We start from the raw sequence: 24,923 nt of genomic DNA, 5'->3' as shown, positions 1-24,923 counted from the left end.
TTCAGCCAGTTGCAATAGCCTCTGAATATCTTTGTTCATTGTGGGGTGGCAGCTGACTCTTAAATTTAATATGGTGCTGTATTATTTATCTTCTGGTGTCAAACTACCCAAAAGAACTCCAGAACACACACATATTTACTCCATGTGCAAACAAAAAGAGGTTTCCAGGTTACAAATACCAATGGCAACACTGGAAACGTCTCAGCTAGGCTGACATCATGACAGCGTCCATGCAAATCCTTGGAGAAATGCCATTAGTGCTACTTCTGTGAGCCCAAAGACTGAGCAGCTCTAATGCTGTCTGTACACGTGAGCTTTCAATCCCACGGCAGCAAAGTCACAGACTTGTAATCTTTGTGTGTTTGTTACCAAAATCTCCCCATTTCATTTCATCTTCACACAGTCTTACACAGTTAATTTAAATAACGTGTTTATTACTACAGCAATTCACAACAAACATGACTTGTCCAGTTCTGTTTAGAGAGCATGTAAACGTTAGAATAAAATAACAACAAAGATCACACCAGTGAAATCGCCATCTGTATTTAAAACTGACCTCAAGTCTTTCCTGTAACAGAAATACCACTGTGAACATTCTGAAGCTTTTGGGACCTAAGCTACAGTATTTTCCATTTTTAACGATATACATCATTATCTTTTGTAATGGCGGTTCTTTACTGTGTACATTTATTTATGTTTTGTTGCTATGGTAGTTGCTGCTGGGTTTGAAAGGTAGGTATGTATTATCAGTCAACTGAAATCAGATTAATTGCGCTCCTTCTAATACAAAGATCTCAAATCAATACAGTGTTCACCTTGTAAAATGCACTTCTTTTTTTTTTCATGCCTCCTGAGATCAGATGCATTAAAATCCACGTGGAACTAACTTTTCTTTCTCTTCTCACCCCCACACTTCCCCATATGTGGTTCTGATTTTCCCCTCAGGGTACCTATGGGAGGTCTGGAAAACTCTTGGGAGCTTTCAAAGAATGTTAATATGTATAACACTGCAGTTTTTAAATAAAACATGTAAAGATTTTCCTTTTTGAGGATAAATAAGTAAAGCTGCTACTTAAAAACTATTTGTAAGAAAAAGTTCCCTCTTTCCATAAAAAAGCTTAATAACATTTAATGGTATTTCATAGCATTTGGCACCCATAGCATTAAGCATTTACAGTTCCTTGTAAAGTGTCTGGGCAACACTGACTTTTAATTCTCCTGACTTCTTTTTTTGTTGCTGTTGGGATTATTTTTTTTTCCTTCTTGGTAAGAAATTTCTACCTAATGGTCTTGTACAGCATTTGCTAATCCTTAAGCATTTTGTTTGCCCAAGAGCAGAATCTGGTCCCTGGTATCTATGCTGATCTTTACAAACCTCTTTTCTCTGCTGTGATACTTACTGTGAGTACTGTGATTGCAATCACAACTGGGAGCAGAGCTTTCTGCTATAAGTAATTCTACAGATAACAAGATAAACATTTATAAGATCAAACTCTCCAGCTCAAGCACACATGCTGACACAAAGACATGAGCACCTTTGGGCAGATGGCAATTTTGTGGTGGTGATCAACATGCATTAAGTTATTGGTTATAGCTGCACTCCCTCATTTTACCCTCACTTGGAAAGTTAGCTAGTCAGTGCTTCAGATAAAGTCTGTGAAATTTGATCACTGGAACTAAAATGGATGGCTTAGCTGCCTAATCTCCTCCATCCCGTTATCATCAGCTCCCAATCCCCTCCCCACACCACCTTCAAAATTGGGAAATAGCCCCAGACTTATGGGAATATGCTGCTGAGTTAAACAATTCTCTGAGACTGTGTGGCCTCAACCACAGGCTGCAGGTGGACCTGATGATGGGACCCAAACAGGGAAAATTAACTTTTGGAGAGGTTATAGCACGTTTGTCTGACAGATCAGCTTGTTAAAGTTGATAACTGATTGTGTTGATAGTAATAGTATCTGAAAATGTCTGCTAATATATTACTAATTTGTATAATCTGTCTTTATTCCAGCAAATTACCTCTGAAGACTAAATCCTCACAGACAAGGTATGCTATTTACAGTAAGGAGTTTAGCAAGTCTGGAGAATTAGATCTCTCTCATCAATGCAGTGCACTCATCAGTGCAGCACACAGGGTACAACAATGTGTTTAAACCAGCCCTCTGAATGAACTCCTGCAATGGACATAAGGATTTCTTCTGTTTCAGTGTGCTTTTCCTTAAAAAAAAAAAAAAGACTATTTCTCCATAAGTGCGGATTAAGTTAAGTTTTCTGCACCATGTTGCAGGATTGGTTACTGCTCCCATTCCTGTGGATACACAGAAAAGCCAGACTTGAGGTGAGGAGGCAATCCCAGCTGTGTTTTTGTGATGGTTTTCTGCACTGGAAAGGATGGTGTGCTGGCTGCCACTATCTGGTACACTCATGCATCTTCCAAAGCAAACTCTTCTCAGCTTTGCTAAATGCACATAGGCCTGCTATCTTAACTGTGTGTATGTTTTGTTAATGGAAGTTCCTTTACTAGAATTACTTAATGGGAACAAAAAATAATATTACTCCTGACAGTACATGTCCCTTTTACATTGATAGATATTACTGAGCTTCACAAAGGGGGAAAATTTTATTGATAGCAATTGTGAAGTACAACTAAAATCCTAGTTTAATAGGAGGTCTTGATTCCATACAGGAGCACATAGACATTATAATAAAATATATTAATCTTATCCCAAATTTGGACTGAATTAGGTGCTGGAAATAATTTTATCAAAAAAGGGTCCTTCCTTTTTCAAATTACTACAATATCTGTGTGAGAAAAGATAACAAAGTGGGACAGAAAGCAAATGGATTGGGTTGATAGTCTGAATCTCTGGCAGTTTCAATAATACATGCTCATTATTAGGTTTTAACTGAACACCTGATTCCGCATGTTGATAAAGTATCCCCCTCTACCTTCTGTACTAATGCATTTCCAAAAGATACGAGCCTCTGGTAATTAACCCAGATGTGATTATCTAAAGTGTTCTACAGGAATGTTGAATTTGCCAGTTTGACACTGGTCTGTAGGATCTGGGCTCCTGCTTCTGGCTGGGAGCAGCGTCTGCACTCTGGGCAAGAGTGAAAATCTCCCAGGTAAAGACAGAATGTTGTACGTGGCACTGGGGACTTGGCTTTAGTCTTCACAATGTGCCATAAGGTTTGCTGTGAAAGTAAGTAAATGATGGTCTATTTTACTCTATCATCATTAAACAGTATATATTTATTCTATTTAATTTCAAATCAAATGTCCTGTATCCAAAAAGAGAAGTATTTCTGACCCTGCACTCCCCATCCCCCTTACACAACCAAGGACATATTTAAAACTTAAGGGCAAATGTTCCATAAAACACTGCCCAACCCTTTGCAAATTCCCTGCATAACTCTCACATGCATCCTCTAACTTTAGTCCATCCCTACTCCAAAGTTGTAATTTGCCCTCCAGTCCTTTTTTTTTCCTTCTCTTTTTTCACAATCTTTGAGATGACAATTAGCTCAAGAGATGCATTTAGAGCTTTGCTTCAATTACAGATCCCTCCTCTCAAGCTATATGCTCCACTGTTTTATGCTAATTTAAACATTCTTTTGCATGAAACATCAGTCTGAATTCTCTAATTGTTCCCCCCTTATCTGAGATTTGTCTCGTGCTTTCCACCCATGGGTGTGGTGATCTGCATCCCACATAGTCCCAAAGGCTAACTCTTTTGCCTGGGCCGAGGTTTTGTTAAAGAAAATCCCTTGAGACAGAATCACTAAAGCTAAAGAAAAATAGCAGTATTAGTGCTGACCATTAATAGAGTCTTTTTCTCTCTAGAAATCTCACAAGCTTCACAAAGCTGAGTAAACGTTGTCATCTGCATTTAACAGGTACATAAACTGGGGCAAAGAGCAGAAGGTTACATTTGATAGATCAGGACAAAGACAGATCTGATATGGAACCATAGAGGTTTGGAGTATTTGATACTTGAGGACATTATGCCCCATTTTTCCTTAAATGATGATATAAAAGGGTGATATAGCTGAGCTACAAGGTTATCATGATTTTCCTTTCTCTTTATGTCCGTCAGTTTTTGTGGATTTTACCTGGAATACATGCAGGTGATCACTTGAAGTAAATGTTACTCCTCCTGTGAACCTCAACACTTCTGTCTTCAGCTTAACTCTATCAGTGCTTCCCAACCCATCCTTCCAAGATATTCCTTCTTTCTTCTGTGAAAACACTTGGGTGCAGAACACATTTAAATAATGTGTTGCAGGAGAAACATTAGGTTGAGGTACCAGATATCAGGCTACCAAATGCTCTGAAGCAGTCACTGGAAGAAGCAGCACAAGATGCCCTTGAGGATTTCAAGGAAGCAAAGAGAGCCTCTCTTCATGCCAGCAGTCCTGGCTGAAAAATGATGCTGGACTTAATGGCTGCAAAGACACAAAATCGTATGACACTTTCATTCCTGGTTGTGCTCCTCACCCCCAAATTTGTGCTGCTGTATATTAAGCATCCCCCTTGTGAAGTTAAAGTAGCTCATAAAAGTGTTAAGTAAAAAGTCAAAACTTACATGGGAACTGTTACATTTTCTCTGTGTGGCCATAATGAGGTTATTTATGGTACATGTAGGAAAGATTAAAGGTTTTCATAATAAAGGAAAGCAAGAGCTCAAGAATTGGGTGCCTCCTAACAGCACTGACTCTCAAGACAGGATAAATCACCCAAGCAACCATTAAAACTTCAAGAAGATTGCTTGTAAACCTCCAAGCAATGCCAATAAAGCATATTCCTTGCCATATAGCAGTCCATATGGTGAAGCTCAGCAGTTTTTCAAAACTGAGGGCTCTTCACAATTTAACCCTACTGTCTTTTTCCTTAGAGGGCATAGCGCAAATGAACCACTATCAAATCAATGCAATCTTTAAATGTGGGAGGGCAGGGAACATGGAGAGCAGACTCAGGAGAACTTAACTTACCAGGCTTCTCAGAAGCATGGAGATGGGCTGGATTCCTGTGCTAAGAACTCAGTGCCATTTTTCATTATGCTGCTTCTTGGGGGTCTGCCATCATAACACAGTGTTAGAGGCATGTTTTCATGGGCTCTCAGGAAGTTAGGAAAATATTCCAAGGCTTCTCAAGGTTCTGGTTCATTTGCATTTTAAAAAGTCAAGTCTGCCCGTCCCGTCCCTTCTACTCTGAAAGGCCAAGGTAGTGAAAACTGCAATAAATCACAATGTAAGCTTGCATGTGGCATAACATCAACTGTGTAGAACACAGCCAGAAGTCCCTCCTTAAGTTTTACACCAGAGAAAAGCCCCAAACCAAAGATATAGGTTGTTATTTTTATTTGTTAGTTTAGGGGTTTTTTTTAGGTTTCCCTTTCTTTTCTTTTCTTTTCTTTTCTTTTCATTTCCCTATTTCTTTTTCAGGAAAACCTAACCTAGAGTTAGAAATGCGACCCTACTGGCTCAGCCTATGCAGAGCTAAGTACTGAAGAAAGCAATGTCAGAGTTAATATGGGCCAGCACTTGCCTAAGAACAATTCCCAGAGACTGATCATGTCTGGGCCAAATCCTGCAAGCCTTCCCAGTGTATTTCTCTCTTGTTTCATTTTTTTCAAGCCTTACTCAAGAGAAGTTACCGAGTCTGATCTTCATGTTAATTCTTAAGCTTGATTTAAGACAGTAGAGCAAATTTATGAAGAGCCCTAATTCTGCAGACTGCAGATTCCCCATGGCGACATGCAGCCAGCTTCTGGGGAATTCTGGTAACAGACTTCCCACAACAACAGCTTGATTCCCACTGAGGGATTTCTAGTGTTATTACATAATAAATAACAATGATTATAATAAAGATAAGGAAAACCTATCAGTATTCAAATAATTCTGATTGAAGCAAATGTTCACATTTTGGCAAATACTTCCTCACCCACCCCCCCCCGGGCTGTATTGCATGAAAACAGTCCTGGGAGGAAAAGGAAGTAAATCTAAATCACTTATAAATACATTAACATTGGTCACTTGTGTAAATCAATTGAACTAGTACATCAGCTGATATGAATTATCGTTCTATTAGTTTTCAGAGACTTATTCTAAAGCTGTGCTGAGGTAATTGTCTTATTCAGTTGAAATCAGTGGATATCTTTGTTCAGTGACTTTGGTGCATATGTGAACTGGGACTTAACAATAGAGGGAGATGGATCCAAAGTGCCTGTCTATACAAACTACACTATCACAGTCTTCAATGCAAAGCCTGCAGAGGGTTCCCTGGAATAAGCCCCTCCAAGGAAAGTGGGAGCATAGATGTAGTAAGGCAAACGCTGGAGGGACCAACATGCATGAATCTCCAGCAAAGGCTCAGTCATGGTTCTCCTGCCATTGCTTGCACTAATCTAGGAAAATCTAGTCCAACACTTAACATGTAAATGGGGAGAGAGTTTTCTGTCTGGGGACACCAAGTTGCATTTCATGCATAGCCAAAATGTATTTTCTTTGTCTGTGGGAAGGTCAAAAGCACAGAAGATTCAGACCTACAGTCAGACCAAAGCAGAGGAAGAAAATTGGGAACTAATATTAAAACATTTTGGCCACTGTGATGCGAGTCCACTAAAATTCCTATTTATTTCTGCTCCCTTACTCCCCAGAAATGTGTATGTTGCCAGTACAGTGTCTGTATTTCTTTTTAAGTGCCCTTCTGAATTAACCATTGTATTTGCAGAGCAGAATCGTTCAGCAATCCACCCAGAAATGCCCATGAGATTTGAAGGTAGCCTGGAAATCTTTCAAAGGACACCAAAGATAACTACACTGGGTCTTCTATTGCATTTCCATTTTATGGCATCTTTTTATATTCTGTAGTAGGCTTTTCTGAATAAAAATGAGACAGCCTCTTAAGAGGCCTTTTTATTATTTGCATTTGGCAAAAACAGCCTTAATGAGCTGTTAAGAGTCATTCCCCAGTCCTATTGTTGGCGATGCATGGGAGCCTGTAAAGTGTTGAAAAGCCAAAAGACAATTTATGATCCCTGATGCTATCCCTTCCTGAGACAATTCTTCAGAAAGGAAGATATCTGGGGAGTAGGAAGTCCCATTATTTAAATGCCTGAGTAACTTTTACTGGAGTCATAACTGTGGAATTTGCTATTTTCATTTCAGAACTGTTTACACTCTCTGTGCTCACTTTAAAAGCAGCAATGTCATGCCTGCCCTGCATGTTCATTCCAATCTGCAGCACTAGAGAATATGAAGATGACTCAAAGAAAATTCCCCATTCATCCCCGGCATTGAATAAATAGCACCAAATTCCAAGCAGACACTAATCAATTTATGAATCTGTTATATTCTTTTCCAAGCAGCACTCATGCTTAATATCTGGAGGCAGCGGTCCTTTTGTCAGCACTAGTCACATTAGTCTGGTCCACACAGGTCTGGAAAGTGTAAAGGAACTCAGATTTACTGACATATGGACAGGAGGGTTATTCAGCACAGTGGGGAAAAAATGAAACAAAGAGTTTCACAGGTTTCTGAGGCAGAGCGATGTGTGGTTCTTGGCATTGTTTTCGCTTTGAAAATGGGCAGCAGCCAGTAAATGTCGGAGGTGTTTGTTAGTGACTGAGGGTGCTGATGAGACAATCAAATATTTGTGACAAAGGCAAAGACCTTGGACGTTATCGTTGACACCCAGACGTCTCCAGAAAAGAGCAAATATTGCATTCTTTGTATTGTCTCTTACTGTAAATGACAAAATGACATCTTTTACCATGCTCATGTGTATTGATCTGCTTCAGCCCTTACTAACTTAAATACTGTAAATGGATGAGGGATAGGTTTGTCTGTTTGACAGTAATTAAGTGATACTCTCAGTGTCTTAACAAAGAGATGACCCAATGAGGCCTTACAACCAGTGCAATTGTTCCTACTTTGAGAGCTGTAATCACTTCTACTATTAATGAAAGCAAGGAAGATATTAAAATAGTTGATGATTCAAAGCACTCTTTAAGAAGTCAGTTTTTACGCAGGAAATATTATCTTTTAATAAAAACAGACAGTATTCTCATTGTGATATTTCCAGCACATTCCTGGTCATATAATCTCAGCAAAACTCAGGTGTACAATAAGCATCCTACACAGACACCCAGCACTCAGAATTGATATATAAGAAGAGGGAAAAGTCATTCAAATGGTTAATTGAAGCACCTGGGGAAGCTTGATATAGTGACTGGGCAAAAGACACCACACCACAATCCAACCAACAAATGGCTCTAAATGCTGTTGCACCTCTGATAAGAAGCTCTCTGCTACAATCTGTCATTGCAAGATGCCTGTGTGTCACCCCAAAGGTGCCGAGTGGCTGACAGTTTAAAAGAGAGCAGAAGAAACCCAAAACTGCTACAGAAGTGGATTGTAGCCAACTCCAAGACCCCTGATCTGAACAAGAGGTGGGTCATCACCTGATTTTGCTGTGTGGATCTGCACTCACTGGGACATTTATACAGGGAGCATGGTGCAAGTAGTTCTGATAAGCAGGAGCCCCATGGGGTGCATCACCATAACCCAGCCCAGCATGGAGGGACTGGTGCCTTCCTTCCTTCCTTTAGTCCTTTAAGGGTGGTGGAAATCTCTAATGGGTTTGGAGGGAGCAATCTCTAATTCTGGGTACCACTGGCACAGATAGAACCAGGCAATGAGAATTCAGGCCATTGCTACATTTGGGATTTCATCTGCTTACAAAGGGCACACTGTGTGCTTTATTTGGATTTAGATGTATAATTTAAAAAACTATTTTTACCAAACAATTGAACTTGATTGCCTTCCTCTTATTGATACATGTAATAGTCACTTATGTTCTACTGTAACAGAATAGTGTCCAAAAATAAAGTAACTTGGTTTAATAAAACTGCCAGCACTGTTAAGCCTACCTACTAGTAAGCATGATAAAGTATCAGATCCTGCAGTGATTTTTCCAGATCAAATTTCCATCAATTCTAGCCTGTGCTTAATCTCTAATTTTTTTCAGGCACAATAATACTCTTGTATCTGAATTTGATTTTTAAAATCCTCTGAAACTTCAGGGTCTGACTCTAACCTTGCATCCCGAAATGCTCAGAGTGACTTTAAGACTTACTCCTTCTTCCATTAATAGCAATATAACCACTGTGTAATTTTGTCTTCCATCGGGGAAATATTGCCTTGCTGTTTTGTTCAAGCTCATGTCCTTTGTCTGAAATGTAATCATCAGCAATTACCCATGTGCAGAGCATTTTGTCACAGTTACTTACTGCTCACGAGCCAGCCCGACACAGTAAACAGTCAGATGTGAGGCCAGCCTCTCGCTGGTGGAAGCGGCTGTAAGAAGTGTGACAATAAAGAGATGCAAATCCACAACAGCTGGATTCTTGGCTCCTCACTTGGCTTCTGATTATTTGAAAATGTTCTTTCCTTCTGTAATTTTATTTGCATAAAAACACAACACAATAATTTGACGACTGCTCACCCTCACACCGTGCATAGGAGCAAAACAGCTTAACACAGAACTGAGCAATCAATTATTTTTTTTTTTCCCCTGAAATCACACATCTTTCACTTTCTTTTCTATGGTGTGACTTACAAAAGTGACTTACAGTGCAGCTGGGTTGTGCAGTAAAATGAGTAATTCGTACTTGTTAAAAGAAAGGATTATTCTTCTGTTAACTCACAGAACAAAGCTTCCCAATAAATGTTGTACTCTGCTATGCAGTGAGTGCTTTTGTCCAGTTCATAGCACAAATCATACTGTTCCCCGGTGCTCATCCACAGCAGTGTTCTTTAATGCTTAACTCAGTGACCTCACAAAAATAATTGGTGTGAAGCAAATTTACTTAGCCCTCTGCCTTTATTTGCAGTCTGAAAGGCTCAGAGAATTGTGCATATTGTTTATGTAAATGAAGAGGGAGAAAAGAAAACAGAACGTTACTCCCCAGATAAAGATGGGCCCATGCACAGAAGAAACACAGGGGCTTACTTAGCATGATGTCCCTGCCTGCATTATAGACACTTAATGAAAGATGCTGATCGACTAATGCAACTGCAAATCAGTTCAGTGACTGTGAAAATCCATTCCAGCTGCTGCGATTTAAAACAGTTAACATTTCTGATGTTGTTTTTAAGTTAAAATTTCAGGTTTAACTGTGAGTGTTGACTAATAATTATCCCCCAGATGCAAATAGCAATGATTTATGAGCAGATTTCTGTTGATTTACAAGTGAAAGAATAAGCCCAATTCTCATTTCTCAGTATAAATCTGTATTTAAAAGCTCTATTTGAAACTTTGGGGATTTTTTAGTTCCAGACCCAGGCCCTTGTTCCCGACTGTGCCTTCATTCTGCGCTGTTAGCACTGATACAGTCAGTAGCCTCACGCCTGGCAGCCCCTTTCATAGCAAGAGCCTTCAGAGAAAGGGGTGGGAAGAGTGCTGAGGAGCAGATCAAAACACTGATTATTTGTCTGCGTATATATTTATATGTATATGTATGTAAATCTTCCCCGTGCTAAAAAAAACAACCCTTTGGTTTAGAACAGGGTGATAGACATAACAGAATAGTTTTGCTTGATGTGCATGTGATATAACCATACCACAAAAGCAGCTTACCAAACAGCTTGCAGAGATTAGCTAACAAGAACTAAGCTATTCTTTTCAGAAGGTGTTATTAGCATATTTTTCATCAATACTATACTTAACAGCTACTACATAGCAGGAAGTGGTATTTAACCTCTTGTTACAATGTAACAAGATTACTTTGTATGGTTATGTTACATTCCATTCATAAAGGCCCTCCTGTGTCCAGTTAATTAGATTCACTGTTTGGCAGCATTAACTGGAAGAAAAATGCAACAGAATGTATTTGGAATATTGAGATTTTAAACTTGGTTTGGCTTTAATGTTATACTGAGAGCTATATGAAACTTGATGTTGAGAGATAAATGGCATTCAGCAAACTATTCCATCAGGTTCTGATGAATACAGGCGTTTATTCACTTAAATTCCCAATGTTTAAAGGAAAGCTAATTCTCGAAGTTATAGTCACCTGAAATAGATGAACATCACCTGATCTGGGGGCAAAACCAGGTGAAACTATTTTTCCTTGGTATGGTTATAAAACCCTGGGCTAGAAAGGACTCCTCTTCAAAGATTTGTGCTTTTCAGTGAATTATGGCTTGGTTTGGAAAAGGGCAGGAGCATTCTGAAGACATTTATCTGAATTTAGAATTTGGAATAAAGCTATAAAGCAGGTGAGTCCTATGGGATGTTGTATTTCTGTTATGAACAACATCTGTGGCCCTAATGATCTTTTTCCTGAAGATTTCCTGGGTTGCTGCAGTGCTATTTGTTATTCGGAAGATCCAAAGTTAGCTAACAAAAATATAATGTGAAAGAAAGAATAAACTTGTAGCAGCTGCTTCTAGTTTGGCAGAGTTACAGCAGCAGTTCTACCCCTTTGTAAAAGCTGTTCTGTGCTTCTGCACAAAAACCTTGGAAAACAGTTAACCAAGCCTGCTCTTCCATCTCCTGTGAAAGCATGGGTTACCTCTGTGGAAAAGAAGAGGGGAAAAAAAAGGGCTCATTAAATTCAGCAATGTAGCTTAACAATGCTACTATTTTGCTGTTTGCCTGTACAATGAGCATGCCTGGCTGCAGTATTACAGCAGCAGTTTCTTGTGCAGCAGCACAAAAGACACATCAGATCTCTTTTTTTTAACTCTCCTTCCACCCACCTTCCTAAGACTCCTCAGCACAGGCCTTACCATCGGTGTATTTTTCTTTAGCCGAAGAAAAATCTACATTGGGTTTGTGCCCAAGATTTAAATGTAAGGAAAACAAAAAAGGAAAAAATCTTGCTGGGATTCTTTTTTTTCCTACATGAAAAATGTAAGTTCTATTGAACTGCCTTTTAAAAATATTCTGAAAGTGCTAACATGTCATCATGAGTTTTACAGGGTGCCTGCTTAGGTGGGGGAGTTAGATGAGCTACAATCCTGAGGACAGCCAGAGAACAAAGTGTAATTTATGCTTTAGGAGCTTGTTGATGCGGATTAAATCCACAAGTGAAATCATATGCTAAGAAAGGACCGGAGGGGGGATGAGATGGGATCTGGCTGAACCTTTGAGTCTACCCTGGCTTTTCCAGGAGGTAGGATGGTGTTTGCTGTGGGGCATGGAGGTGTCCTCCATCTCCCTCCTGTGTATACAGCCCTTCCTGTACACGCTCCTCATCCTTTCTAGTGCAAAGACAACGTTCCCTGACATGGGTAGCAATTTTCTGGTGGATGGATGCATGCCTCATAGCTGCAAGCGGGAGTGCTGAGCTGCAGCGTCCCACCAGGCTGCCCAGCCAGCATGCAAAAGGGGACCCCTGTTTGTGCTTCACATGCTGCTCCTACCGGCAAACATCTTAAAGTAAATCAGCTTTCACCCCAACTTCACAGCCAGACCTCTTCCTGCTCTCCTGCCCCTTGGACAGGGGAGCCAGGTGAATGCAAAGAGAGCACCTAGGCAGGCCACCCTGCCATGCCATGGGTACACTGAGCCCTCCAGGCCTTGCCCCAGACAAGCAGTGCAGTGAATCTCAGCTTTGCCACTGCTCCTTCTTGGGATAAACTCTTTAAAAGATTTTGTTTGCGTGTTTCCAGGCTGCAAAGTTAATTTAAAGGGACACTGTCAAGGTTAGCAAGCTCAGAATTTGATTTGACTGGCCATGCGTGTTTCCTAATAATTGTTTGAAAAAGTCTGCATAGTTCTACTTCTTTTTCCTCTTTCTTTTTTTTCTCTTTCCTCAAGAAAAAGATATTTCTCCAGGGAAATATATCAAAGCTGCAGGTCAGACTTCATAGGCAATCCTGCTAAATCTGCCCAGTGTTCGTACATAATAGAGGAAAAGCAAATTGGAATGAAAGCAAGCTTCCTTTTTAAGTTTTCCAAAGAAATGGGTTTATTTAAAAGAAAAAGCAGCTGACCCAAGAGGAGGATTTTATAAATGCTGTACAATTCCTTAAGCAAAACTCTTTGAAATCTAAAAAACAAACAAACATAGCAAGTATTTGTCAGTGGATTATGGGGCACTTATTGACTTCCACAGTGGTACCCACACTTCCCAGGGTCACTCTTAAATAGTATCCCCTCACATCTGCTGCAGCCCCTCCAGATACAACTGCTAAATCCTGTCATCCAGACACTGTAATTACTGTGTGCTGGATTTATCAACTATTCAATCAATAACCTATAAGATGTGTATCCTGTTATATCTGTTTGCAGAATCTTCCTTTTTCTCCCTGTTACTATGACCTTTATGAAACAGAACATGGCGAAGCTTTTGGGTTCTCTGCTTCTAGGTTTTGGGTTTTTTTCAGGAATGAAATGAGGGCACCTGATTTGTTTCAAGGGCAGCTAAGCCTTTTAGGTTTTTTATGCTCTTAAGTTGTAGAGAGACACTAAGTAAATATGAACCCTGAAAGTTACTCCTGGTTCCAACAGGACTGCACTTACTTTTTGCAGGTATTCCTAGGAAAGCAAAGGATACTGTGATACAGGTACTCAAAGAAATCCTTGCAACACTAGGGCCACCATCAACAGATGAATTAATAACTGAGGCATTTGGAGTCCTTAGCATCTGAACATTAAACTCATATAGTGTCTCTGCAAGTCCACTACAACTGTGCACCCTATCTATCATCACCATTGGCTGAGAGATCAATGAGTTATTTTAGGATGCTGTATAGTATGGATAACACTAACAAAATCAATGCCTTACAGAATTTTATACAAACAGCGCAATGCTCAAAAAATAACTTTCCAAGTTTCATTTGTCACGTCTTCTCATGGCTCTTAAAAATACCACTTGTTTCACTCCCACTGGTCGGGATGGTGAGCACATTTTATACTGTTTATCAGGATCAGACCCATAGTGTTTTCTTTTACACAGAGATAAAATATTTTACCTCTGCAGATACAGTCCCCCAGAACTGTTAGAAATACTGCAAATGAAAACTGTGAAACACTGTGAATTTAGTTGAAAAGTTCCATTGCAACTAATTTGTTATTTTTCTGCTTTCAAGGCTAATCAAACTGGGTTTGATTTTAGTTTTTCCTTCTCTTTTCTGTAAGTTTTTCGTTTTTTTTTCCCCTTCTACTGCCACAATAGGGACTGAGAGAAAACAAAACACAAAAACAAACAACTTTCTTCTTTCTTGAAGATTATTATCGAAATAACTTCTGAAAAGCAGCTTGAAATTGAATTTTTAATTTTGCTTTTGAGACATCACATATTTCCTCATGACGGCCAAATCCCATGGAATTATTTCTGCAAACGAAAGCAAGGCGAGAGCCCTAGCTGAATTTTCCATGTGTTTCTACAGCCGCTTGTGGATGTTTCTCTGGACTGCCACTGCAGGAAGACCCGAGCTCGCTCCAGCAGAGCTCACTCCTCGTGTACGTGCGCGGATGAGGTCCCACAGCCCCCCGGCCCCGCAGCCCCGGGAGCTGTCCAGCAAGGGCTGGGAGTGGAGCGGCTTCTCCACCAGCAGGAACGGCCAGAGAGATATCCTGAAAGCCGACAAAACGCTGCTTTGCTCCTTTATGCTAGGCGAGAATTGAGGACTGTTTGTTTTCACCTCCTGTAGGTCTCACAGAGCTGCATCACCCTCCCAAAACAAGAAGCTGCAGAGGGAAGTGATGTGTGACAAGTTGCTTTATGAGCACAAATGCCCAGGCAGGCACCCTACATTTACAGCCTCGGTGTTTGCACTGGACAAACGTCCCGCAGCCCACAATACCCTCACTCTAGCTGCAGAGCGGGTGCCTCCTTCACCTTAAATTGTACCTGCAAAGGAAGGATTCACATACTACCACGGGAAATATGGTTCTGTTCAGTTTCCTCTAAAGCTCTGTAGTGATATTATAGGGTTTTAAAGCCTTCATTGTATCACCTATGTGAAAAATGAGTATCTGAAGAAATTGTCTTAACCTCCCTCTGCAGGCAGCATCTTTTTTTTCCCAAAAAAAAGCTGTGCCGTGCTTTAGGACTCCTTCCATCTCACTTCCCACTGGTAAGGCATTAAGCTTGAGACCAAAAGACAACACATCTGCTCCACTTGTTTTGTAAAAAGATAAGGGATAACTATCTATAAGGGATCAGTTATTTGGCTATAACTCAGCAAAGTACAGAGCCATGCACCAAAATTTAAATGCACGTGTTCTCTTGGGATTACTTATATGCTTAAAGTCGGGTGCATGTGTAAGCGGTTGGTTGAATCAGGGCCTAAAATGGCAAGCTATTGCTCAGTATCAATTTTACATTAAAGCTCATTCTAGAGCACCATGGTAAAATAAATCTTTATCTTAGCTACTTAGTACTAATGAAAAACAATATTGTCAGTACTTTTCCTATAGCAATTCACTTAAAGAGAAATGTACGATTACAGAGAATGTCTAACCATGCTTCTTGATCAACCTGATAATTAATAGGCATAGGGGAAAAGCCCAGTATTTCTGAGTGCTGATCAGGCAGCAAAGGCACTCCAAACATCTGAAGAAAAAACAGTTTGTTAATTGCTGTCTAGACAGTTTATTGCTGCAATAAGATCAAAACACAGAATACTGAGGTTTGTGGTATGAATCATGCAGACTAAACAATTGTTTTATTGCATTTACAGAGCACTTGATTTATAATGCAGTCAGCTTGGTAATAAAATTCCTCCATTGTATATCCTGAATAATTTCACATCTTTTCACATCTCTCTGTTTTAATTCTATATCAGGATGCTTTAAAAATGTCTGGATGGAGAGGGGATTACTGTCATGTATATATAAAGTTCCTTATCTTGGGTCTCTGTTATATCATCACTGAGCATACAGAGTTCAGCTGAGCCTTGATCAGCTGATGGTATTCTGGATACATTGAAGAACAGATTTATTGGGCTGCAGCCTGGAGTGAGTGCACTAGAGGGGAAATCAGGCTGTCCCATTGCAAGAGGTTTCATTCTGCTTCACATCCAGCCAAAAGAGGTCAATCAGGCAAGTGACTTCTTTTAAAAAAAACTTTATTACTCTACAAAATTTTAGTCACTGAGAAGAAAGATTTATTTGTCCATTTCTGTGGGTACTCCAAGGTTGAAGGGGAGTTTTTCTGGGAACTAAGAAACTCTTGGGATGATGGAAATTCCTCTTGTTTTAATTTAGCGCTGAGCTGGGATAAGGGAATAATTGCATGAAATCTCAGTCTGTGCAAAGTGCCAACTTTCCCTGAGAGCATAAAGTGATGTTGTCTGAGTCTTTGTATGAGACAATTTTGTTAGGGGTTGGATTTCTTTTTTTTTTCTTTCTTCATTTCCTTGTTTTAATAAATTATGATCATTCCAATGTCCACGAAGAGCAGAGAAGTAATAGACCAGATTGTAGCTCTAGACCAAAATCAAACCAGAGACCTAAATCTGGAGGATCCTAATTTCATAAATTACAGCCTGCAATCCTGGTCCCATAGGTTACAGGAGAAATGTTGTCATTGACTTCAGTGAGTCACTGTTACACCTACAAATGTGGAGAACTGTTTCCTGATAAATCTGAGAGTGCAGGGGTAAAGCAGATACTATTTCTCACTTTATAAATGCCTGTTTAAATAAGATTTTGAAGTACAAGCTGTTTGGGTAAGTTTAGATAAGTATCTTTGGTATAAGTATTGGGGGAAGGGGGAGAAATTCTTCTGAAGAGTAATCCCCTGCTTAAGAAGATCTGTGCTGTCTCATTGTAATATCTTAACTTGAATACCGTCTCTGTAGTTGTATTTCAAGTTAAGCTATTTAAAAGGGCAGGCCTGACTGGTAAAATATGTCTGAAGTGGAGGTATCTTTGCATATATCCACACTAGGCTTCACCATAAAGAGCTGATATTCCTTTTGGTCAAATGGAAATTCTTTAAGCTATTTAAGCACTAGGTCTGTATCAAGACTGTTCCATTCACAAAGCAGCTGAAGGGACTCTTCATTATTTCCTGGTTCAAACTGCACTCCAGGGAAATGACAGAAAATACTCCTGCTGCTTACCTTCCTGGTGTGTGGAAATCAGTCCTGGCTCCCTAAAAATCTCCCAGTATTACACTGCCTGTTTGCCTTGTAATTCCTCTTGCAGCTCTGCAGGAAGATCAGAGTGGCTCCATTTCATGCTGCACCTGGACCTCTAGCTTCTACCTAAGGCAGAACTAACCTTCCTGAATGTCCTTAGTGCATGAAGAGCCAAATCTGCAGGGGAGAGATGGTCCCTGAGAAATGTAGAGGCAGGAGTGTCTTGCAGAGGAAGAGCACTGAAGGAAGGAGCCAGCGTGAGTAAAGGTAGGTCTCTGCATACCAACCTGGAGAGTGTCTTGTGACTGATCCTACAGGCCTTGCGTTTCTGGAAAGCAAGAGTCTCTGAGCACACTCAGGTGGTGATCCTGCTGAAGGGTGATGCACTTTCAAAAGAGACCCACAGGTTCTTGGAGGACAGACAAACTCAGGCACACAACCCAGTGAAGAAGGGAAAGGCATTCGGCAGATACGATGTTCCCAAGAATACCACCTCCACAGACTTCTTTCTTTAAACGACAGAGAAACGAATACAAGCAGAGAACAAGAAAGTGCCTTTTTAAACAGCTTGTTTATTTATTTTTTAACGTAATGGTAGTCTTAGACAAAAGCAAATACTAAAAGCCACCATGATAGGGCAGGGCAAGACAGGCAAACAGGCTTTTAGCAGCATAAATCAATGTCTTGTGAACAGAAGGATGCTGAAAAGAATACCTGAGATGTAAACAGAACTCGGTAATCTTGCAGGCAATTTAAGAACTGACCACTTAGACCTAGAGATTTTCATGAGTAAAATTGTAAAGTAAATCTATAACGCTGATGTCAATAATGCAGAACTATAGTTCTCCAGTTTTGAAAGTCCAGATAAATTATTTGGTTACTTTCTAACAAAATGGAGCATCTGTTGCTGCCTGGGAGGATTTGGCACCAAATTAGCTGCTGGAAATAGCAGTAAAAGCTCTTTTTCAGAGCCCAGCTTCTATGCAGGTATTTCTTTAAGCCAAGTAAATATTTTGAGAAATGGTGCCTTAGTTTTATGTGTTAGGACACTGGCCCACATCACTAAAGCTACAAGAGGGTTTTTTTAATACCAGTTCAGGAAGTTTTCTCTTCTGGATCTCCAATGCTTTGTGTGCAATACAATGATGTCAGCCACCAGCGCATTAAGCAAAATTTGTGGTATGACTCCTGCATGTGTTGCCCAAGATGCTCTGGAGTCCTTCCTCTACTGCAGAGGACCTACCTGACAGCTCTTACCCACCCCACTACAAGTGGCCAGAATACATGGACAAGTCAAGGTATTCTTATGAAGAACTTCAAGAAAAAATTATGGAAATTTGTTTTGCCTACTTTTCAGCCTAATTTTGATTTACTCATCCCCAATGGCCTTGAGTGTGTTATTGTAGAGAATGACTTCCACCACCTGCTTGGAGTGTGAACCCAGGCAGGAGGGCAGCACAGATGATGTGTCCTCTGGTCCAAAACTGTCCTTGAGACAAAAGAGCAGAGGAATTTATGGTGGAGAAAGGCAGACTGAGAGAAGGTTGATGTCTAGGGAAAGACACCAAAATGTTGTAGATATGGTGAGCAACAAATGTAGGTGCTGAAAGGCATTATAGACCAAAGACCCAGAGAGTTACAGCATGGCAGGCAGTGTGTGACAGCCAGTGCTCCTCTGGCAAAGCACCTCCTCTCCCATCAGTGCAACAGAAGCTGTTACAAGCACACGTACTCGGGGGCAATCAGTATGCTTTCTTTTACATGGCTTTAAATGCTGTTAGAAGTATTTCTGTCATTTATTGCTACTCAATAAAGTTTTATCTTGTGAAAGTCATGATTTATTTACTCCATCTTGCAGAACAGACCTGTGCACTCTCCCACATCAGCAGCCCTTTACCAGATTCATAAAATGTGTTAACAATTCATTTAAAATTCATATACTAGCCGAGTACAGTTCCTTCACAACACTGCACCAAGTAATATAAAGCAGCACGTGCCCTGACATATGGCACACTGTCAGCGTATGCTCTTATGGTCTCTCTCAGCTGTAAGTACTTCAGTGTGCTTCTGTAATTGCTCTTGTGCCCAGCTAGTCAAACAGCATCTTTCCATTTTCCAGTTGTCACAGAGATTTTGTTAATTTTCCTTCCCAGCTACCAAGAAAACAGATTGTGAGAAGAGCTGGTTTAGAGACGGACTGGTCAAGAGTTTATCTCCATGCTTTCAGTTTATCAACTACTTGTTCAACTGGGGGCTTTCACCTGCCCAGACAAGATGCAGCTTTTTGCTGGTCTGTGTGAGTTATACAAGCAAAAAGGTAAGGTGGGAATCAAAACGAGGGTTTCTATCCCAGTGTGTCCCTCTAAGAAAATCATCTTTGCCTGCAGCTCTTCCAACAGTCCTTCTGAAAGGTGCAATCATCACGTGGCTTCAGTGACCTTTTACTAATGGCTGTGAAATATCTCTGGTTATTCATTTTCCCCAGTATATTTGGTTTTACTGCAGCATACCTGCTCACAGCACAGATATTTTCCTTTGCCAGCACCAAAGGACCCTGGCTTTGAACCTGACCCAGAAGCATCTCACCTCCAGGGTCTTTGCATCAGGATGCCACACTTCCAACCTCATCCAGGTGATGCAGACTTATGGAACACGGTCTCAGTCTTTGTTACCCTCTGGTATGTCACAATATCTGCATAATTCCCAACCCAATGAGGTGTGAGGGATCTGTGATATCTCTGCAGCCTGCTTGTTTCCTTGTATTCCTATTTTAACAGGGGTGTGCACGTGCAAAGACAGCCTGATATTTGTGAATTCCAGAGGGAAAACTACTGGCCATTTTGTGCTGGCCTAAACAGCAATGATAAAACTTTGGGGTGTGGACAGGACCCAAGTGTGTGCTTCAGGCCTTAACTGTCCTTCAAAAGAGAGCCCAGCTGGGTGACTCTGCTCTCTGTGAAGTTAGCAAGAGTCCTTGCTGCATTCCTCACAATGTTGCTACACACATTTGTGCAATATTTGGCTTCTTTGTGCAACATAATTAATGAAACATGTCTCATTGGCACCAGCATCCCTAGGGACCCCAAAGCAAATGGGAGCCTTTGAAGCCTTACAGGGTCTTAAAAGCAGAAAATATTTACCACAAGTTTATTAAACCAAGCTTTACCGGTAATAAATTAGCAGCCTGTAGACATGTCTTTTTCTTGAGGAGCTGACGTTAATCTTTTAGAGAAATATCGTAACAATTTAGAGTCTTCATAGCACCTTTCAATCTTTCCATTCGCATGCTGTAGGTACACTTTGCTACTAAAACCTCTAAGTTTGGTGGGGTGTCCCTTCCCAAGGCAGGTCCTCTTCAGGAACCAGCACTGAAGCGAGGGACTCATGTCCATATTCAGTTCTCACAAATTCCATGGAAGACATCGAGACTTATCTAGCACATACAGGTGCATGTGAGCAAAACCCCACATATTATACCATCATTTTATTCCTTTCCCATAGCCACTCATCCGTGACTCTGGAAGCATTTTAATGACTTTATCCTGAGTCTCAGTGATTGAGCTGGGGGTGGTTGATAGTCTGTCCTGTCCCTACATCTGCAGTTCAGGTTATGTGATCTTACCGTGCTGTTTTAAAACCGCAAAACACTGGGGGTGTATTTACGGATTTGCACGTCCCTTACACTGCACCATTGTATGGTAAATTATATTGGAGCCTTTCCTGAGCTCATTAACAAAAGCCCATTGTTTGAGGGTGTTATAGATCCCACGTGCTCTGCCCAGGAGTTATGCTTGTATCATGAAAGTGTTGGCGAGTTCACATGAGAACTGTTTTCTAGTATTTCTGTGTGGATTTTTAATGACATTTGTGCAGGTGCACAGCTTAAAAAAGGGCTCTTTTCTTAGCCTACAGGGGTCTTCCAACATTCAGCTGGAGCAGCAGTCATAGCAATGCTTGTTTTCAAAGAGTGATCTCAAAATGTTGTGCTGAATTCAGTTTTGTTTATTAACAGTATATTTGAGTATCTTTCCTCTAAATTGGATATATGAATGGGGACCAGCTTATGCAGTTCAGTGAAAGCTAAATCAAGTCCAAGGCAATTGCAGTTGAGGATGTGTGCAGATTAAGAAGTTACACTTAGAACATAAACTTTTAAATAATAAATGCTGTCTTAAGTTAATATGCAATAAAGATAGGATCAGGCCTTCTGTGTCAGTTAAAATTTTCCTCACTGTGTTTGACATAACGTGGTAACTATTAAAAGATCCAAAACCTGTGGACTGAACTGTGACATCTGTGACAGAAGAGCTTGGAGACAAAAAGGGCTTTGAGTGTTCTTGCCCCATTGCACTGTTCCCAGTTCTCATCCCGAGCTGGCTCTCCATCCCTTGTTTTTTGTGTGTGTGTGTGTGTGTGTGTTTTCAAGCTGGATCAGTTCGCTGCACTGGATGTCAGACTGATTTCACAACTAGATGGGTCAGCACAGGAAGGACTGTGGTGCATGGAAAGAAGCAATGTGGAGGGAATCCTGGATTGTTGGAAACCACAATTGCCTCAAAACTCGCCGTAACATGAATCCACAGATCAGGTTAGTCATAGCCTGCGATGTGCAGCTGATGACTGACCCCATGGGAGAATTGCTTCCCAGCAGTGTTGTGCAAGGGGCTGATACTCTGTCTTCCCAAATCCTGGAGGGCTGAAGCTTATTTGCACTCCAAACAAGGCCCAGTTAGAGTTTACCGTGCAGAATTGTCCCTCTCTAATATAATTCAGCTGTGTATGTATTTCATTGCAAAGAAAATATGCCTATGACTTCCACTAGGTTCCTTCTTCAATGGCCGTTACGTTAGTGCTTAATGTCCATTTGACTTACACATGCTAAAAGTACGTTGGGCAGGATTCTGAATAAATGCAAATCAAAGGTGAATCATCTAAAATATTTGGAGTTACAGGCACAAGCGGGATCCAAGTCAAGCAACTTGTCCTAGTTTCTGTCACACAAATACTAACCCTTTATAAATCATTAATTTCCAGACTGTTTATTATCCAGGGGAAGTAACAAAACAGTAGTATCACGTAACACATCCTAAGAATGCCTTGTTCATTTTAAGAGCAAATAAAACTAAATAGCACCAAGTTGTTAGTGATGCAGCCTACGAGACCAAGCAGAAACACAAAAAGGGGACCTTAATCAGGCTGAGGCCACAAAATAAACAGGGGAATCGGTAAAAAAAAAAAAAAGAAGAAAAAGGAAAAGGTTGGACAAGAGTGACTTCACATGGACTATCTTCACATAGATACTCTTTGTTTACTGTCACGTGGAAATTGCCTCTGCTCATTACATGGTGGGGCTTTCACCGGGGACACTGCAGCAGTGCTGTTAGAGCATGAATGGTTTCCACAGCTGCTGCTGCTGTTACCCTTAGCTGCCTTTCTCACAGGAATAATTTAACACCTATCCACAGGCAGAGAACTGAGCACAGCACCGTTTCCAATAATAATCACCAAAATTAATTACTCCATCAAGAAAGCAAACTTCTTGTTGTTTTGTTAGCACAGCCCCTCCTCTAATGTGTTTATCATGTGTTGCCCAGGAGTTGCTTGCGATGAAGCAATGACATTCATTCCCATCTGAAGATGAAGCAGAGAAAGAGCAATAGTGATGTTTCTCTTTCCTATAACTTCACTGAAGTTCACCTTCCTGTGCAGCACCAGCTCCAGGGGCATAGAACGGATCCTGCCATGGGGAGAGGATGCTGCAGCCCACAGACACCAAGGCACAGAGATTCAATCATTCACCTTGTTCCAAAATATCGTGACAGGCTTGCAAGCAGGAAGATGAGAGTTAGATAAAATAGGTGAACATTCTAATTTATTTTGCAGCCTTTCAATGGATAGTGCTGACAACTGAGAAAAGTGCAGCTGTTTATTCCTCGTGGGTTTGCTAATACAGCAATGCCAGGAATGGGACTGCTTTGGTACTGTCGAACCACAACAGCACAAAAAGTTTTGGCTTTTTGTCAATTTAGCTTAAATGACTCCCCACTTTAACTGGTAAAAAGTCCTTTTCTGGCCAGTATTCCAGAGTTTATATTGAACTGGCTCTTTTGCTGGCCTGATTAAGTACTGAGTAAAGCATTGTAGTTCTAAAAGTGCTGTTAGCAAAACTAATCCAGGCCTCACATGTTATTTTGGTCCATATGTTAGTTATTTTAGTCTCTGAAGGTTCCCAAACACTATATATTTACCACTGCCCTTTAAAGTTCTTGTTAGTTACAAAATATTAGAAACATAGTTTTATCTATAAAATGCATAATTAAATTAATCTTTACCATACTTTTTTTTACATCACACAGGAAATATTTCAGTCTGATGAATACCATGGATATATAATTAGTACTTTCTACCATAAACTAGATTATAACTTACACTGTCCACCCTGGCTCCAAAAATCCTTGCAGATTTTAATTCAATTGCTGCACTTTATCTGGATGAAAGCATTTGAATTCTATTATTATTATTATTCAGTATGGATGTGTGCCTTTATATAGGTTAGATGTGGTAGCAGTTTTAAACAGAAGTTTAGTGGAAGTCTCAAATTAGGCATTTTGCGTCTATATTTAGGCATCTACCAGATTTTAAATGCTGAACATCTAATTTTTCTAGCTGAGGTTTGCCTAAGTTAGGGTTTAATGGGACTCAAGGCTGGAGGATAAAAATAGAGGGAAACTAATTTTGAGGTATTTCTGAATTTCAATGGGAATAGGGCTCAGACTCTTTTGAAAGCCCTCTTACATGCCTGTCTGCGCCTTTCAACGCTTAAACACCTTTCAGAATCTGGCAGGACGCTTTGGATAAATGTTTAACAGTAAACCCAATAAAATCTGCTTGTCCTCTTTGATTTGTTCATTCCACTGCCTGAGAAACATTTAGATATTCTTGGCACCCAGACATCCCTTGAGGTAGATCTGCCCTTTTTAATTTCAGCTGAAGATAAGTTAGATGTGGTTGCAATTTAAAGACCTTTTAAAAATGGGATCCTGGAATTAGCCGCGCACTTCTATATTTAGGCATCTCCCACATTTAAACACAGAGCTCCTGGTCACGGCATTGATCTGCGGTTCCTCGCTGGTGCCGAGGGCTCCGCGGGGCGCGCAGCCTCCGCAGGGCTGCTGCAGGAAGCAGAGGCAGGCCATTTATTCTCCTATTACAGAGCCATTCCTGTGTTTATACCATCTTGTTTAGCTTACTCCTAATGCACATCCTAAGACGTACCTCTAATACACATCCTAAGACATGTTTATGAAAATTCTTTATAAGCAAAATATTTTACTTCCATTGAGTAAGTTCAGATACAGAACAGCCTCAGCACTATGGGCTGGTTCAACTGCACTCTGGCTCTCTCCCTGTGCATCTTTCATTTAAAAATTCAGCCTTCAGCCCACCCACATTACCACAGCAAGACCCAGTAACTGTAACATATGGATTCTCGGCCAACATTGTGCTGGTTTTGCTAACATGTTTGGCAAGCAGTAATTATTCTTCTAAAGATTAAATACCACTTAGAGCTGCAGAAGGTAAGTTGTTAGCTGGAGAATGAGCAACTGGGCTTTGGACTTGTTTGGGGGGTTAATTCTTTAAATGCTTCTTCAGAGCAGATAGCATATCCCTTTATGAAGCACATATTCCCAAGGTGTGATCCTCCACTCTCTGCTAATCAGGAAATCTGTTACATCAAATGGGCTTGAATCAATGGCACCAGTGAACTGGCTAAGCACCAAAAACCATGCCTTGATCTGAAAATGATCTTGAGC

General features: G+C 40.5%; 1 long non-coding RNA gene across 2 annotated transcripts; it reads left to right on the top strand.

The window, feature by feature from the left end:
- Nucleotides 1-17,154: 17,154 nt before the first annotated feature.
- On the top strand, nucleotides 17,155-24,159 carry LOC134161272 (uncharacterized). Of its 2 annotated transcripts, none has more exons than XR_009963918.1 (4): nucleotides 17,155-17,376; nucleotides 19,652-19,787; nucleotides 21,536-21,697; nucleotides 22,819-24,159. It is a non-coding gene; the product is annotated as an uncharacterized LOC134161272 (long non-coding RNA). The 2 variants fall into 2 exon arrangements; XR_009963917.1 differs by having other exon boundaries at nucleotides 22,704-24,159.
- Nucleotides 24,160-24,923: the final 764 nt, after the last annotated feature.

This window comes from Pezoporus occidentalis, unplaced genomic scaffold (assembly GCF_034315485.1).
Source record: "Pezoporus occidentalis ecotype Australia unplaced genomic scaffold, CSIRO_AGI_Poc_V1 ctg171, whole genome shotgun sequence".
Classification (NCBI taxonomy): Eukaryota; Metazoa; Chordata; class Aves; order Psittaciformes; family Psittacidae; genus Pezoporus; species Pezoporus occidentalis.
The sequence above is the reverse complement of the archived record's forward strand: the minus strand, read 5'-3'. Positions and strand labels throughout refer to the sequence as shown.